Source organism: Alligator mississippiensis, chromosome 13 (assembly GCF_030867095.1).
Source record: "Alligator mississippiensis isolate rAllMis1 chromosome 13, rAllMis1, whole genome shotgun sequence".
NCBI classification, from domain to species: domain Eukaryota; kingdom Metazoa; phylum Chordata; order Crocodylia; family Alligatoridae; genus Alligator; species Alligator mississippiensis.
The window spans coordinates 36,811,994-36,828,199 of NC_081836.1; positions in this window are offsets into that span (position 1 = coordinate 36,811,994).

A 16,206-nucleotide genomic window follows, 5' to 3' on the forward strand; every position below is an offset into this window, starting at 1 on the left:
AATACTGTGTCCAGTTCTGGGCTCCACAATTCAGAAAGGATGTGGAAAATATCAAGAGAGTCATGCAAATGATTAGAGGACAAGAGAGCAGCAGGCCTTATGAGGAGAGGTTGAGAGACATGGGACTTTTCAACCTGGAAAAGTGTAGGCTCGGGAGGGACTTGGTGGAAACCTATAAGTATATAAGAGGTGTTAGACCCCAACTCCATGTGACGCCCAACAACTAGGGTGATGATGGTCCAATTACCCATGGATCCTGTTGCTCATTAGCCAGAGCAGAGCAGGGAGAAAACACCTGCACACATTGATTGCAACAGCTTTTATTTAGAACGGAGACTGCTTCGGGCCAGCTTCCTCACTGACTGAATACAGGGAGCAGCAATGAACAATAGTTTTTCTCATATTTATATACTTTGGTTTATACTCATTAACATTCATTTTACCTCTGTCCCTCCTCCTGGTCTACCCATTTCTCCTTCCATCTCAAGCTCCGCCTTTGTTTACTGTTTGCTTCATTAGCATGGAATTGCCTATGCATTTCATTCATTTACATGACTTCTTGCTACAAGCACATGTCTAAGACCTTGACTTCTTTTCTTCAGTCAATGGGCGGACTTTAACCAAAACCTGGAAGCTTCTGGAAGCTTCTTCACCAATCACCATTCACCTTTTTGCATATGTTCATCTCAGATTCTGTTGCCAATTACATGTTGTTTTCCACATTCCAGTCTTTTTTTGTCTCATGTTGTACCATCTTCCACCTTTTTTTGGCTCCTGTATCTTATCTCATTCCTTACTGTAGCTGGTTCACAGTGCACAGACTCGCACAGATTCACTTGCTGCTTTTTTCTTAGAAAATGGTTGACACAGTTAAGAAGGTTACTTAGCATAAGCAAATGGCTGGCTTAGCTATCATTCTGCCTTGTGGTCAGAAGCTCTGCTAGGCCACAGGTCATGCCTTTTATTTAGCTGCAAATCCAGTGCTCCCTAATAATCTAAATTATTGTCACCCTAACAAGGGGTGTGCACCAGGAACTGGGAGAACATCTGTTCACCAGGGCACCCCAAGGGAAGACTAGGTCCAGCAGTCACAAACTCTTGGAAGATCATTTTAGGCTGCACATAAGGAAAAACTTATTTACTGTCCAAGTCCCCAGGGCCTGGAATAGACTCCCCCCAGAGGTGGTGCAAGTATCTATTCTGGATTCCTTTAAGAAACATGTGTATGCTTATCTTGCTGGGATCATTTCACAGGGGGCTGGACCCAATGATCTTGTGAAGTCCCTTCCAGACCTAATGTCTATAAAAATCTATGAAATGATCTTGTGTTCTGGAGATGAGTGTACAGTTCCCAGTCTTCTTCTTTCTTATGACATTTTAGGATTACAATATTCATAGATTAATATCTGAATCTGATAACCATTTGACTGCTTTAGGGGTAGCTGCATGGATTGATTTTAGATTGTCATTAAATGATCTAATTGAGCAGTTGTTCACAATGTGTTGCACCATCTGAAAAATAGCAATACAATCACAACCCAGACTCTCTTTGATTTTCCATTTATGGAGTATGGATTGCCCAATATAATCAATGGAAGTTAAATACTATGGTGAATGGGGCCTAATGTTGCATAATCTGTAGTAGTATGTAACAAAAGAGAATGCTTGGTTTACTGTGTTATTTTTCTAATATGTAGCGGGAAGTTTAGTTTTCTGAAGTAGGGGTCTGAGCCCTGTTGAAATCCCATTGTTTGACAGTGCCTGGTTTGGGACAGAACCCATCTCTCTTTAACAGTAGGATAAGAAAAGCTTTTTTGCATTCATAATGCTTAGGCCTTAGTAGCCAAACAAGAGAGGAATTCATCCTTTTCAAAATATTTTATTGTGGTCACAATACATTGTAGTAAAGCCACAATCTCACATGCAGACAAAGTACTAAGAAACACTGAGACAAGAGAAATTGGAGAGATTTTCATATCGCACTTGATTACAAACAATTTTCTTAACCAGTCTTTAAATTTTATCAATAGAAGAAATATAACTGATGTGGAAATGCGTGTGTGACTATTTCCCTGTTATTAATGGCAGATTTACATGTATGAAGAGTATAAAAACAAATGCCAAAAGACTTTATTTAATTTTTTTCTTGATTTTAAAACACAAACAAATAATTGTTCTGGTGTACAAGAGTTCATAATTTCCAAATTGATTTTAATTGATGAAAATATAATATTTCCTCTTACATTCCTCCCTCTCAGTATTTTGTGACAGTTTATCAGAGTGATTATTCAATTTACTGAGTTTTTTTCAGCTGTTAAAACCTTTGTCTGCTGAAAAGATAGGAATTATTTGTCCATTAAAAAAAACAGTTGAGTTACTAAGTCATTTGCATTCAAACTACAGTATATCTAATTTCTGGTTTCTTTATATATTTTTCTCTGAACACAATTAAAAGAGGAAGTACTGATAAAACAATACAGAATAATGTTTGAATTAAATGTGCTTTTGTCTGAGGCCAGTGCTCAAATTGATTTTCAATTCATAATTGCACAAAATTGAAGTCCTCTTTATCTTGCTGCATAACCCAAGACATCATGTTAGCTGTATGTAAAGATTAAAAATTTTTTAATTATGGGGGGAAAGTGCTTCTTTCTTTCTCTTATTAACAATATTGGGAGTTATAGAAGCAAATTCTTGAACAGTGAAGTAAAAATATAGTTCTCAAGGGTCATGAGAAAATGCAGCTGGTAAACATTAAAACATAACTCAACAGAAGACAAGCTAAAAATGACCCTCAGATGTGTTTTTGGCCCTGATCCCGGGAAGACTTATCTACATGTTTAATTGTAATTGTACATCTACATATTTAATTGTAAACATGAGTCCTGTTGATTTCAATGAATCCAGATGTGCTGAAAGTTAACCATGTGTGTTTTGGTTTCACATAATCATAAAATTATCACAGATTGAAATCCACTGAACAAAACAGAGCTAAATAAGTGCTATTTAATTCATATAGTCTGTATTATGCAGAATACAGAGTAGTAACTTAATTTTAAATATCATTGGTTTTACACTGGTACTTGGAGATACCAACTAGAAGTAGGGCTCCATTGTGCATTGTAAAAAACAGTTACTAACACCTTAGAGCTAATAAGTAGTTGAGCTAGACTAAGTTTTATCATCATTCTTTGTCACAAGGTAGCTGGCCCTTTTCTACTGAAGTTAATTTGGCTTCCCTGGGTTGGACTTGATTAGGAGGGTGGAATTAATTAGCATGGTCAGACTAATAGAGAAAGAATAACAAGGTGGTGAAGCACTCTGGTTAGAGGAAGTAGAAGTGAAAGAAAGTTTGGCTTGAGAGATGAATGACTGCTGATCTATGAAGAGATTTATCTAAATTGGCCTGGTAATCAGCCTGGGGCAGAGAAGAACTGGGGGCAGGGCCTCTGTTATAAGAGCAAGGGAAGGACTAGAGTTGCCATTGGACAAAGCAAACTAAGGAAGGGCTCAGTGTGTGAGTGGTAGAGATTTTGGTACTGGGGGATATTTGTGTGTCAGTCTTTAGAAGTCCTAAACACAGTGTGTTTGAGGCAAAATAGACCTTGTTTGAGTCTTGGGTAGGGTGCACTTGAATGAATAAAAATTGGAAGAAAAAGTGCCTTTCTGAATCTCATGCGGGGGTTCTGTGACATTACTAGGAATGGAATCTAGATCTGAGTCTCTGTCATTAGATTATAGAAAAATAGGATTGGGAGGGACCTTATGAAGTCATGTACCAACCCCCTGCTCAAGGCAGGATCATTCTTCATAATGAAACCACCCCAGCCAAGTGTCTGTTTAACTTGCTCTTAAAAATGTCTGGAGTGCAGTATCTGTGGCCATAGGGAACAGGACCAGGAGCAGCTGTCTGCAGTTGCAGTAGGGGAAACATAGGCTAGAGATAAGGAATAACTTGACCACAAGACTCTCTCTTTCTTAGCAAAATTGGACATTGACTACTAGTGACCTTTCTTTTCCAGAAGTAGGAGGCACTCCCTAAATATGAATGGGTTTATTTGTGCTTTTCCTCCTTTGTTTTATGCAAATAAATTTATCAAAAATACATAAAAGAAAAACTGAACTACTGTTACATTATGTCATCTGAATTTGCAAGTTCTTTCAAAAAAGCAAAAGTTTTATCACTTCAAAGGCAGAATCATTAATAGAGAGATCCTAGCAATTAGTAAAGCATAGATGTTGCAGCTACTTGCAGATTAAATGATCTTCTCACATGTAGCAGGACTTGCCTTTTGGAGCTTGGCTTGAGTCCCAGGCTTGAAATCTTGCTGTTTTGATTGGTGGAGCTCATCCACCAATCAGGAAGCAGCAAGAAGAGTTCAGTCATGCCCCTTTCCTGAGGGGAGGGGCAGAGGAGTTCCCCCCCCCCCATGGACCTGATTGAAGACTGCAACACTCAGGTCTGGAAGACTTCAGGGGCGGAGCCCTGGAGCATATAAAAGGAGCTGCATGCCCAGCATGAGGGGACACATCTGGGAGAGAGAAGAGTGGGGCTTAGAAGAGTTGAGAAGAGCTGCTTAGCAGGGCAAAGCAGTAGCCCAGTAGCACCCCTAAAGACTTCCATCAGCAGGGAATGGCAGATGGCTTCAGCAGCTAGGCTCTCAGTGTGCAGCACGGCACATGGTGTACAGATTTTGGAAGCTGCGTGAGACAGCTCAGGTCTGCAACCTCTGGCGTGTGGCCAGAGACAGTGCACAGGATGGTACACAGAGTAGAACCTTTGGAGCACTTGGGCAGCTTAGGTCCTCAGCCCCTGAAATATGAGTCTGGGAGCTCGGTGCAGGAGGAGCGGCACAGAGGGTCCGGGAGCGGACTGAGCCTGGTGATGCATGAGGCAGCCCATGCCGCCGACCCATAGCCTCCAACCCATAGCAAAAGGTTGAGTCCAGAGAGCCAGACAGTGGTCAGGCTACTGATCCAGCAGACAGGGCCAAGCCAGAGGCCCCAGAAGCCCTGTGACCACCCCACCCCCTTCAACCCACTGCAGATGAGAGCAGCGGATGAGGACCAGCCTCCAGGCCTGGGAGCCATGAGTTACAGGGAAAAGAAGATTCCCACAGGGGAGGAGAGTCCCCTCCTGGTTAGTTAAGGGCTTCTGAAAGGGGAGGTCCCACTGAGAGGGCCCCCCACTAAAGTTTCCAGCATCTTTGGAGGGCTTGGGAAAAGCCCAAAGGCATTGGGATTTTCCCTCAGGATTGAGTTTATCTTTGGGGTTTATCTGTTTCAGATCAGATACTTACCTGTGACTTACCTGTATCTGGAGCACTGGTATAAGATTTTATGTCATTTACCCAGAGGGTATTGTTTATGTCACTGGTATAGATACCTTATATATATACATTATACATATATTTATATCCATGTTCCTTTTCCTTGTGATAAGTTAATGTAAATAAATGTGTATATAGTTAAGTTCCCTTTCTGTCCTTGCCAGGTTCTATAGGGACCGAGGGAAGCTGAGTGGTCTGCAGTTTTCACCCCCTGCCAGCTAACATTCCCCTTCAATTGGAGAAGGGGAGTATATACCCAAGTTACCTGGGATACATTTTGGGGGCTCGTACTGGATTTGTTAGCAGGTGATTTGATGTTGTAAGGTGCTGTATGTGTCTCTATAGAAAGCCAGAAAGGGAATCATGTCAGATCCTGCTACTCCTCTACAATCTGGGGGAGAGGATGGGCAAGGATCCTCTGAGCAAGGAAGGGCAACAGCCTCCCATGGTGTTATCTCCAAATGGATTGTGGCTTTGCAGCAGGCCATCAGGGAAGTGGTAAATTCTTCAAATGACCGAGCTGCATATAAAAGGCTGAGGAACTTCTCAGGAAATCTCCCAGTCCCTCCAGGAGAGGAAGGGTTTGAGTCCTGGACTGCCCACATACAGGAAACTCTGATGACATGGCAGATACCAGATGAAGAGAAGTGGTGGCGTCTTCTTGACCTATTAAGGAAGCCCGCCTTTGGAGTCATCCAGACTGCTAATCTCCAGAATCCTGGTATCACCACACAGCAGTGCCTTCAGACCCTACAGGACATTTTTGGACAGCCATCCCAGGGTAGGGGAGCATACTACGAACTGCTTAGCATGTTCCAGCATAAGGCAAGGCTGTGTCCTCATATTTGTTACACTTGGAGCAGGTGTTGCAAAGAGTGGTTGTGCAAGGTGCCATTAGTCCAAGTGAGGTGGATCATGTGAGGCTCTGGCAGGTCCAAATAGGGGCCCGATATAGTCTGGCCCTTATTAGGAATTTGAATCTGGCTGGTTGGAAAACCAAACCTCCTGGGTTCAGCCAATTAGTGAAAGGAATGAGGGAGGAGGAGGAGATCCTTCATCTCTGGGATGCCATGTGGGTCTAGGAGGAAGTCTCATGTCGGGGACCTGTTAGTCGGGTAATAGCGGTAACCCCCCAAGAAGATGGCCCCTCAGAGGTTGAAGAAGAGTCCTCCTAGCCAGTGTGGGCTGCCATGGTCTCCAGGGCTCCTTCTGGGAGGCAGCCTTGGCCCCTATCCTTTGCCCCACCCCAGGCCAAGACCAAAGCTGGGACTACAATGCTGGGGATCTGTTATAAATGTGGGGAATGTGGGCACTTGACCTGAGAGTGTACACAGCCGGACAACCTGGACCTAGTTTTTCAGCGGCTAAAGGCCCGATGGGGGGCAGGAAATGAGGGATGGGCAGAAAAGGGGAGTCGGCTGCGCACCAGAGCCTGCCAGACTCCTGAGCCCTGGTCTCAAACTCACTGTCTGAAGGACTAAGAGGCCCTAGGGCAGAGGTCCCAGTGGCATTGAATGGCCAAAGGTGTATAGCCATTCTGGATAGTGAGTAGTAAGTGACCATCATATTTGAGTACTTCTATAAAAAACACCTTCAGCACATGGTGTTGCATCCTCTTACTGGGCTGGGCCTATGCAGGCTTAGCCAGAACCCGTACCCATACCATGGGTACTTTGTATTAAGTTCCCTGCATCTGTGGCTGGGGTGGAGAAGGAGGTGAACTCCATTGCCCTAATGTCCCCAGACCCAGGTTGGATAAAGGGGGCCTCCCTCCTCATTGGGACCAACTCCAGTATATTCCAAGTCCTGGCCCAATGTTGTAGGCAACAGGCTGGCCCAGACTATCAGGAGCGATTACCAATGCCCTTTCTATGTTCTGAGGCCTATGCCCACTGGGAGAGAAAGTGTATGGGGAAATCCCCCCAAATATTGGGAGCTTTGCATTTCACTTCTGGCTTCTTTAATGTAAATGAAAAAAAAAAATGAAACAAAAGCCAGACACACTGATGCCTCAGTGGTAGTGTTTGTGGCCATTAAATGATTCCATGGCATGCTTTGGAAGTGATTGGATATTGGAGAGAATACACTGGCTCACTGGTTTGTTGCATGCCGTCTTCTGAAATTGTCCTGGGCAGAGAATACTATTTGATCCTCTGTCCTTAACTGTGGGATAGTGTTGCTAGGAATTTTTAAACAGCTGGCGCACTCTGCGACAATGGTAGGTCTCTTTGTGTTCTGATAGAAAGGTAATCTTAGAGCTATGATGGTAAAGGAATTATGAGGGGGAAGGATTTTTTGGGGGTGATGCCTTTTATTGGGCCAACTGCTTGGTTGGAATAAAGTTAGACAAGCTTTTGAATGTAAGAAATCATTCATCGTGTCTGAGATGATAAAGAATGTCTTCCATGTGAAAACTTGAATTAAGCTTATTCCAACTATGTAGTTGGTCCAGTGAACCATATCACCCACTCCAAATCCTTGTTCTGATTGAAGCAATTCTCTTTTGTGATTATAATGTGTTTATGTTGTACCTGAGCAGTGAAAGAAAAGCTTCTGGAAGAAAAGTATTATTAAGAAAGAAGTTGTAGATATAAGTTGTTGCCTAACTCATTCCCAAAGTGAAATAGGAATACAAAAAGGATAGGGCTTGTCTGGGAAGAAGTGGGAAATGAAGGGCATCAGAGCCCTGGGGAGAATACAGACTGACAGGATTTGTACACAGGAATCCCAATCTTTGGATAAGTTACCTGAACCAAACTCAAGACATTTCCAGTTGCCCATGATCAACAGATTTAGATATATTTTTCTACTCTGAAGGCTAATTCAGCAAATGCTTCTCTGACTACTTGTGAAATAGTGAAGTTGGATTAGGGAACACTTTCTTACACCATTTTAGCAGGAAGATTTATAACATTAAGGGTAGGCTTAGTGCATCTTACATTTTACACCCCTTTTTGCCCCAGAAGCAGAGCAGTAATTTATTTAAAGGGAGGAAACAAGGTTATTTTTAGTTTCTAAATCACATGTGAAAGTTGGAAAGGAAAATGTTCCATATTCCTGTATGAATTCAAAATCAAGCCCCAGACCAGGTAAGATTTTGATTTTACCCATAAGAGTACAGTCATCTTGTTTAAGTCTTACCAAAATTGCCTTGTCTTGTCCAAGCCCCAGTTCTTATAGAAGTGAGCAGCTGCTGTATTCAGCCACATATTTTCAGAGAGAGGCTATTTTGGTCAAAACAGTTGTATTTCTATATGTTAAATAGATTCTGCCATTGAAATTTGCTTTATTTGCCAACTCATCTATGATAGCCTGCTGTGGGTATTGTCAAAGATTGATCTTCAATCTTTGCTTTGATCTTCAATACTAGCATGTGGTGATGATTAATTCTGCAATCTTAAAAGTGCATTGAAATAATTCTCTTCTTTTAATATAAATTTTTATCACTCTGCCTATTTAACAGTATATTCATAACTTCACCTACAAACCACCTGCTTATGAAAAAAAAAGTTTAAGATTGTTTTCTGTTTAGCTGATTTAAATCTGCAGAATCCACTGAGCTCAAGGAAGCTATTCTAGCTTCTAGTAGTGAAGGATATTAGGCCTGTGCAAGTAGGCAGCTATTCAATCTGTCTTCAGATCCAGCTGCTTCAGATGCCAGCGATCTGATCCGAAGCTCCGGACCAGGTTCCCACTTTGATCTGGCTGAAGCAGCTCCAAATCCACCTTGGAGATCCAGCCATAGAGTATAATGGGGAATCAATGAAATATCTATAACTTTGTTGTTTTTTCATCTGATTTTCATCTGCAGGAGCCTGTCAGATGTCAAGGAGATAGGTACAGGGGGAGTCTGGCTTCTAGGGCCCTGCATCTCTGGCTGCTGACCAGCAAACTGGTGATATGGGTGCTTGTGCAACTGACTGTGTCTGTCTTGGGGCAGTTGATCGTCTGTGTTGATTATTTCCTCTCCTTAGTCTGTGGTTTTGTAGATGTTAATCCATGCTTGTTAACTTGTTATGTAGTAGCTAGGTACTGTGTATTGAGCTGGTCCCTGAGTGAATCATGATTAATTGGTAAGATGACCCCCCCCACCCCAATAATTATATTCTATACATGGACAATTATAAATTAGTTATAATTTTCCATGTATAGAATATAATAATTGGATTGTTGTCTTTAATTCATCTTCCCTACTGCTGCAGGGAAGCAGGCAGTGGGGAGGGAGGTGGTATGGGGAAGTGTAACAGGGGGCCTTCTTGGGGCTGATTTTCCTGTGGCCCACCCACCTGTATCTGGGCTAACCATCCACCTTCTCTCCCACCATGCCTTGTTGTTAATTAATTAATTGATGTTAATGAAGTGGGAGACTGCCCATTTCTTGCCCCGATGCCAGGGGGCACCATCTGCGGCTCCGTTCCTCCCCTACACCACAGCCCAAGCCTTGCAGATGGCATCCAGCTGTTATTGATATCACCGGCCCAACACTGGGCCCCAAAATCCTGCTATTTGAACCCCACCTGGATCCTTCCATTCAGGCGGCCTATTCCACCTTCATTCCAAGCTGCATAGCTCCCTGATCTGCTTCCCCCTTATGGGTGTTGTCTCTCCAGGACCTTTGGCTCTACTGGCCCTGGCCCACCTCCAGGCCAGTCAGAACCCCAGGCCCTTAGCTCTGGGCGTCCCTCGCGGTGGGCCCCTGGTCCTTTGACCCTTCTGGTCCTGGCCTCAGCATGGACCAGCTGGGGGATGTCAAGACAGGTTTGAGTCTATGGCCCCACACTCTCACTGGGATCCACCTTCCAGACCCTATAAGGGGATAACCCACAACCTACAAGAGGGTTATGGGAGCTGGGGTTAAGGCATTCCAATCCACCTTTGACTGGGATGGTAACTGGCTTGGCATTTCCTGGGGGCTCTTGCACCACTGAGAGCCCCACCAGGCCACCCACTCCCGGCAGGGTGCAATTTTAGGTCATGCCCAGGACCAGGAGCCTTCTGATCATCCCCTACGACTCCTCCCTTACCTCCAGATGATACCTGCAGCCAGGCGATGTTGTTGCCTGGCCTTCCAGGAGCAAAATGCCCTGTTTATATGGTCAGCTCTGAATCCAAAATGGCTGCCCTAATCGGGCACCTGCTGGCTGCAGTCTTCAGGCCCTTAAAGTGGCAGGCACAAACAGTGCCCTGCCACAGGAGGTCAAGCAACTTGCCCTTTGGTTGTGCCTGCCACCTCTGCCCCTGCCACCCTCCCCACTGAACATGGCTCCATCCTAGTCCTTTAGCAGCCATGTGGACTGTGCACCACTGTTGCAGAGCCAGGATAGGGCTGTGTTCATTGTCCCAGGCTGCAGCATGCATGGAGCCTGCCAGCATGGAGTGAGGGTAAAGGGAAGAGGCAGGAGGGCAGGTTGGGGAGCAGAGGCTGTGTTGGGGGGCAAAGATGGGGAGATGGCAGGGGAAAGTAGGGGAGACAGGTAGTAGCAGCCCTGACTCTGGAGAGGGGCTGCAGCCTGAGCCACAGGAACTGCTCCCCGCACCCCTGGACCTTGTATTAATTAATTAAATTCTAAGATGTATACAGATTACATGGTATTAGGGACCTCATTTTAGAATTGAATAAATATGGTATTATACTGTGATGTTCCTCTAATCCAGGGGTGTCCAACCTTTTTGAATGTGGGGCTGGATCACAAACTTTTTATCACCCAGTGGGCCAGCAAGCCATATTCAAGGACATCACAGGAAGTGGTATCATATCAGGAAGTGATGTCACGTGACCTTTGACACCAATGAAGTTGCAGGGGTTGACATGGTGCTGGTTGATATGTCATGCATGCCTGGGTTGACATGGTGCTGCAGGAGCTGCTTGGCTACAACCGGGTTGACCTGGTGTTGGAGAAGTCATGGGGCCAGGCTGGGGTTATCCTGGGGCCTGCCCAGCCTGCCGGTGCCATGCCCGGGTTGACAGGGTGCTGCAGGACCTGCCTGGGCAGAACTGGGTGGGCACTGGCCAAGAAAAGCAGCATGCAGCTGAAGCCAGCTTCCCATGTGTTGCTGGGGATGGGAGGAGGCCGGCCAGGTCTGCACCAGCCAGCAGAAGCAGATGTGGAGCCGTGTGCCACTCAGGACTGACCGGTGCAGGCTCATCCTGTCCCGAGTGGTACATGGCTCTGCCACCACTTTTGCTGGCCAGTGCAGACCGGGACGGGCTCCTTCTCCCATCCCCAGCAGCACATGAGAAGCGGCCCCCTCGGGGACTCGAGACCAGGCCTGGAGAGCCGCAGCGCCTGGGGGAGACTGGTCGGGGGAGTAGACACTGCCTTGCTGTAGGGCAGGGCAGGGCAGCGGGGCTGGCTTGAAGCGGAGGGGGTGAGGAGGCAGGTGCGGACCAGCACTGCCAGTGGCCACTGCTTGGCCTCCCATGTGGGGCTGCTCCCCCGGGCCCCATAGGGGTAAGCAGCTCCCCTACCCTCGCTGCCAGCTGAGGCTCATGGGCCGGCCCTGCCTGCTTCGTCGCGGCCCCGCCGCTGTGGCTCCATGCTCCACAGCACTTCCTGCCTGCCTCACCGTGCTCCCTCTGTGCTCTCTGCCTGCCTTGCTGCCGTGGCTTCACACTCCACAGCACTCCCTGCCCACCTCGCTGCACTCCCTCCGCATTCCCTGCCCTCCTCACTGCTACTGTGGCTCCCCGCTGCTGCGGCTCCACGCCACCGCTGCCGGCTCCATGCTCTGTGTTGCCATGACTCTGTGCTCTGCAGTGGTGGTAATGCTGCTGCCGCAGGCCAGATAAAATGGCTAGGAGGGCCACATGGCTGCCCGCGGGCCATATGTTGGACAAGCCTGCTCTAATCAATTTCATTTTACTGTAGGCTTCAGTAGGGTTGCACAGTCTAATCAAGGTTGAGGAATTAATGTCTTGTTCATCCTGATATCTCAATATGAAGAGACTTAATGGGATATCCAGTGTAATATTTATGTGTTTGACTAATCCTTGTGCAGTTTTCAACTTGGAGAGTTTGCAAACTTTCTGAATCTGTCAGACTCCTGATTTGGTCCCTGTGGCCAGTCTAGTTAGTGCACCATTATTCAGTCCCTAAAGGGGTGGTTCTGGCAATCTGTGGCTAGCTGGGATGTGGGCATGCTCTGTTTATGCTCCCTTTTTACTAGCCTGAAGTCCTATGCTGTGAAGGAAACTTCTCCCCAACTTGGGGTTTCTGACTCTGCAGTTGGCCAGATCAGCTGGGTTTCTGAATTTTTCCTCCTGCCTGAGTAGAATAAAGGAGTTGGTGGAATGGAGAAGTCTGTCCACAGTAGCTGGGAATTAAAAACCACAGTGATTCTTTTCATTTTTTTCTTTGGCTTCTAGGCAAAAATAATTTCATCGTTTCATAGTTAGGGGCTGGAAAGGACCTTACAGATCACTGAGTCCAGCCTCCCCTGCATTTGAGCAGGAGAGACTGCTGGGGTCAGATGACCCCAGCAATATGGGCATCAAGACACCTTTTGAAGTTTGCCAGGGTGGGTGGCTGTACCACCTCTCGGGAGAGCCTGTTCCAAACCCTCAGTACTTGACTTGTAAAGAAGGTTTTTTTTATGTTTAGTCTGAAGCAATCTTCAGTCAGCTTGTGCCCATTATTTATAGTCCTCCCCTGGGGGACTCTGGTGAATAGTTGCTCCCCCAGGCCCTGATTTACTCCTTAATATACTTATAGTCTGCCACCAAGTACCCTCTGACTTTTCTCATCTCCAGTCTGAACAGGTGCAAATATTTCAGCCTCTCCTCATATGACCTGGTCTCTAGGGCCCCAATCATGCATATGGCCATCTTTTGGACAAAGAGAAAAAAATTAGTCACAAGAGAAATAATATTAAGTTTCCCAAATAAACTTTGACCTCAGTAGGCATTGAGGAAGGAGTCAGTGCATTAGCTACCTAACCATAAAAAGCCTAAGGGGATCCTTGTCTTAACCCCACAAACTGTGTGACATTCATATCAACAGCAAAACCTTCCATGGGATAGATACCCACTCTTTCCACCTCCGGTATGGGTTTATGGCAGGCCCATGAATGCCTCTGATCCTCAGCTACATGTCACCCTCATTCCTTTTCAGCCATGTACAGACATTCAGTTTCTCCTGGAGGAGTTGCTGCTTTCCCAGGAGAAGCTACAGGTGTGTAGGTCTTCAGATTTTTTCTCTCAGAGCAAAATTGGCCATTCCAGGCTTCTCTCAGTAAAGAACATAGTCCTCCAGCATTCCCTTCCTTTCCCTTCCCTTCTCTTCCCTTCCCCACCACCCCTGCAAAGGAGATGGTATCTTTTGCTGGACTCTGCTACTTCAGCCAGAACATGCCCCCTTCACAATCCTAACATCGTGCATCAGGAAAACAGAGGCTGACCAGAGGCATCCTAGGTCAGCCAATCAGGCCTGTCCTATATATTTGTGCCATCTGTTGCCAGGAAGACTAAGGGATCCTGTAGAGCAGGGCCTCGGTATTTGAATATCTGTATATGCAGCTCCAGGTACATTTTTCCTACCAGGAGAACACAACTGGGATAATTCTCCCAGATTATTTTAATATGTGTACACAGCTCAGTCATAGCTCTCAACTCCAGGGAATGTTTACTGAGCTGTTCTTGTCTTTGTAATAACCATCAGCATTGCAACTGCAACATCTTTTTTATGTTTTACTAGACCCTTATCCTCTTTGGTTTCAGCTTTCATTTTCTCTAAACACTTGTTAATTGTATGTCATTAGGTGTAAATAGGTAAATAATATGGAAGAGAATCTCCATGCCTCATTCATAAAGAATGCAGTACTACACATTGTGGCAGAACTGCTAGGATATTGAAAAAAATTCATGAGCATTTATTAAAAAAGCTCAGGAATTCATATGAATGGTGTTTCTGGGTATCTTAAATGTGCTCTGGGGTTAGGTGCTTTAATTAGTGAGGTTGTTAGAGTACCCACAGCATCTTGTGTATTCAGCATCCCGTGCTTCAAAATGGCAGTGGGGGAATGTTAAAACTTGTACAAGGAGCTTTAGTTAAAGCTCTCCACCACCATTTTGAAGTGCAGGGACACTGAATACATGAGATACAGAGGCTGCTGGAGCATGCTAATTACCATGCTCCAGTAGATTCGATTACCCAGCATGCTATAATTACAGCACACTGGAGCAGCATCCCTGCATGTCTACAGGCATCCTCTGTAACTACTTTTATTCATTTACTTCATTTGTAATTGATAAAATGAATATTCAAGACTTTTCTGACTTGAAGTTCTACAGCAATCATGAAAAGCTTTTCTATCCCTCCTTTTACTCATGTACTAGATAATCACTCCAGTGTTTGTACAGGATTAAGAAATGGGGCAATGAACACCAGTGAAGCAAATCACTGAATTGATTTGCAAGAAAGTTTGTTACTATTGACACCACGCTTCATTATATGCACCCCAGTTCCTTCAAATTCATGAAGGTATTTTGATTAAAGGTTATATCAAAAGATATTTAAATTTATTTGATATTTTTTTCCATAGTGCTTTATGCAGGTGGAATACAGACACTTTATTTTAGGCATATCTGTAAACTAAATGTAATGCATATAAGGTGCTCTACCATTAGTGTGAAAGTGATTCCCTAGTTGGAGGGAGGGAACAGTTGCAAAGAGACAAAGTATATTCCATTAGAGGCAAGAACCTATACTAACTGTTTTTGCAGTCATTTGTAACATTTCTCTCTTCTTTGTTTTCCACATATTCACTCGGCATCATGTAATATGTTTGGTCTCATACTCAGTATTTATATTGTAACTGCTCTGATTTCAGTGGAGGTACACTAGGACTTGATATAAACATATTACTGTTCTGTTTTTAACCATATTGTTTTTAAGAGTATTGCATGCCTCATCTATGTGTTATGTAATCCAAATTTGCAGTGACCTTTTGGAATTTTAGCTCGTAAAAAGAGTGCAGTCACAGTTTAAAATGTCAGGGGTTTTATTTTCTTTTTAGAACAGCCTTTTGACATTGTTTCCAATATTTATTAAGTACAGAAAGGTCAAAATAATAAGCAATAATCCAATCTCTGTTTCACTGTGAGTAAGTATTATTTAGCATTCTAAAGCAGCTGAAAAATGTGTATCTTCTTCATACAGGTTTGTGATATTACAGGTTAGGCTCTTTTTAAAAAAAAGGAGACAGGTAACAAGAAATGAAAAGAAAAGTCAAAAGCTGCATTATTTTTGCATTGGGTGCATAATACTTCATTGAAACAGAAACCTAGATGATTTTGTGTTAGGACTCTGTTCAGTAGAAATACACAAAATAGGCACTCTGATCCCTTTGACCTGTTTAGCAAAAATATAGCTCAACTAAATCCAAACTGGAGGAAGAATGTGTAATCAGCACTGCACAATTGATACCCTTAACTACTTGAGACATTTCCTAACATAATGTATAGTACCATATTTACTTGATTCCAAGATGAGTTTCCCCCTGCCATTTAACATGGGGAGGTGGGGGAGGGAGTCCCTCATTTTGGAATTGAGTATGAGGCAGTGGGGCGGGGGTGGGTAGGCAGCTATTGTGGCTGTGGCTCTGACATGGGGTCAGAGCTGGAGCCACAGTTGCTGGCTACCCCACTGCTGCCTGTTCCTTCCTCCCCCCTGCCATCTATGACCCCCTCACCCTCCAGCTGCTTACCCTTGCTCTGGTGTTGGCAGGATCTATCCCTGCTCTAGCCTTTGGCATGAAGCATAGCCCTGGCACAGCCCAGTAACAGAGGAAAGATGGGAGGAAGAGGGCTGGGGTCCTCAAGTTGTTGGGGAGTGGACCCAAGAAATCAGACAGCAAGTGGTGGAGGGGACAGAGGGTG